Raw genomic sequence first — 2,316 nt, forward strand, 5'->3', positions numbered from 1 at the left:
GCTACAGGACTAAAGAAACAACATCTTTGTATTATTGTTGCCTACTTTGTTGTGTTTTTAATACATAACATATGATACAACAAATGAATGCACATTCCAATAAAGTTATATTTATATCTTGCTTCGATTTTAAACTGAATAATATATCCCTAGCCCTCTAGCATGTTAGTAAAGCTTCTATTTTCTTTTTATGTGGAGAAAAATGTGTGTTGAGTTATAAAACATGATGCACCACACCATCTGCTCCCCACTTTTCAAAATTCTAGATCTGCCCCTGGAGATACCCACAGAGCAATACCTTGTAAGAGCAAGGGGCAAGTCAAATTGCTAGGAAAGTTCACTGAAGTGAACATCACTCTCTGTTTCAAAGGCATTAAAAACTACTTTTGTAGAGGGTCAGGAGGAAGTAACAGATATTACAGCCTGCAGGCGGGAGAGAATGATTTATCTGCATGATTGAAAGAATGAAAAATTCTTACAGCCTGGCCATCCAGGAAAAGTGATATGGTCCAACACGTCTCAAGTACAGTCCATCTGCCGATGACACTGGGCAGATGGAATGCTTTTCAAATCCACCTGTGCATGTGGAAACCTAGCCAGAAGTCACCTTACTCTTGGACTTGCAAATAAATAAGATTTCAGAAAGCTGCGTAATTAAGGGCAGCACTAGAGGACAAATTATCTTCCAGCTAAAAACATTTTCAGAATGTTTCAAAAAACTTCAGATGAATAATTTAAAAAAAGATTTGGAGGATATACCTCACATTAACCTTACAGTCTAAGTATACATTAGCACGGTACAGATGTACTCTAACTATAATCATCCTCTTTCCCTTTCTCACCAGTCTGGCCAAAGAAATGACTGAAACTGAAGCAACCCTTGAAAGTTTGACTCAGCAAAGTAGTACTGTGTAAGTAGCCCTGCTAATCCACAACCACAGCTATGTGTAACTTGTATGGTAGGAGAACAATAGACACTTTACTTGCTGTGTCTGGGCCCCATGGAAAATGTGTAGAAAGAGGATCCCTGGAATGCTGCCCATGGTTCCCATTATGGTGTTAGATTACAGAACTGAGCAAATGGATCAGCAATAGGAGAGCTGCAAGTTTCTCCCAATGAAGAGAAGAGAAGGAGAAAACAAATCGTTGCTAGAATTCCCCACAAGGCAAACTAAAATACCTTTCCATTTAGAAGCTGGAAATACAAACTGAAGACTTCTGAGAAGAGCCATGAAGACATAGATGGCAAGAGCCATTCCTCCTTCCCAGACACAAAGGAAAAGGGGCTTACACTGTGCAACTTTATCAAAACCTCCATCACTTGCTGACATGTCTGAGTCAAAATGACAGACCACACCCGTATTGAGATACAACATCATAACGTCAATGTTGCAACTCAAGATCTGGCTGCACTCACTATATTTTCTTGTAGAGACCATGCTCCTGAATATAATATGCATCCTGGTTTTTACAGACTGCTTGAAGAAAAAAAAAAGACAGGTCACCAACTAATACAGTGTGGAGGGTCTGGGGCAATGCACTGGGTCCAATCAAGGGCTGCATATCAGGTCTGGCCATGGCATGACCCTATGCACTGGCCCAATCCAGCTCACCAGGTTTAGGGGCCATGTGCTGGCTCTGACCCTGCATGCTGGGTCCAGGGCTGTGCACTGAGTCTGGCTGCAACCAGACCCTGTGCACTGATTTTATCCAATCCACAGGGTCTAAGGGTGTTCACTGGATCTGATCCCATGTGTTGGATCTGGGGCCATGTGTCGAGTTTGGCACATGCAGGCCCAATCCAGTGCACCAGACCAATCATAGGCAGATTCCATGCACTGCATTGAGCTGGTGCACAGAGCCTCATCATCTGGCCTGGGGGCTCCCCACAGGTCTGGAAATTTGGCAGCTGGAGAGTGGTGGCAGTATTAATTGCCATTAATTGCAATTAATGCTACTACTTCTCCCCCATGGCCAAGTTTCTGGATGCATGGGGATCTACATCCCTGCATATAATGTGCACTTAAATTTCTCCTAGCCGGTTTGGGGAGAAAGGTGCATGTTTATGTGAGAAAATATGGTACTGTATTTTTCAATTTCCTACAACACCACTAGGGTTTACCATACGTTTGGGTTGTCACAGATATGTCCTCTTTTTGGACCCTGTGATCTCCGTCTGGGAGATTTTTTGAAATCTAAACCAAGGTCCAGGATTTTGCTCTACTCCACTGGTGATTGGAGGCAGCAGGTGCATGTGCATCTGCGTGTGCACACACATTACAGTGAAAGGCTGTCGAGGCGAAAGAGACTTAACGG

At 43.1% G+C, this 2,316-nt stretch overlaps 1 protein-coding gene and 1 long non-coding RNA gene across 4 annotated transcripts in view; one reads left to right on the top strand and one right to left on the bottom strand.

Annotated features, from left to right (window-relative positions):
* The window catches only part of LOC109290861, a 35,234-nt gene extending 32,962 nt beyond the window's left edge, over positions 1–2,272 (top strand). The window contains exons 3-4 of the long non-coding RNA XR_002095698.1: positions 846–911; positions 2,184–2,272. This is a non-coding gene — a long non-coding RNA (uncharacterized LOC109290861). The remainder of the gene's footprint in view (positions 1–845; positions 912–2,183) is intronic.
* PIGQ (phosphatidylinositol glycan anchor biosynthesis class Q) overlaps positions 1–2,316 on the bottom strand; it is a 102,354-nt gene that overhangs the window by 34,481 nt on the left and 65,557 nt on the right. The window lies entirely within an intron of this gene.

The sequence above is a fragment of the Gavialis gangeticus genome, unplaced genomic scaffold, assembly GCF_001723915.1.
Source record: "Gavialis gangeticus isolate Ggan-Ray unplaced genomic scaffold, GavGan_comp1, whole genome shotgun sequence".
In the NCBI taxonomy this organism is placed as follows: Eukaryota; Metazoa; Chordata; order Crocodylia; family Gavialidae; genus Gavialis; species Gavialis gangeticus.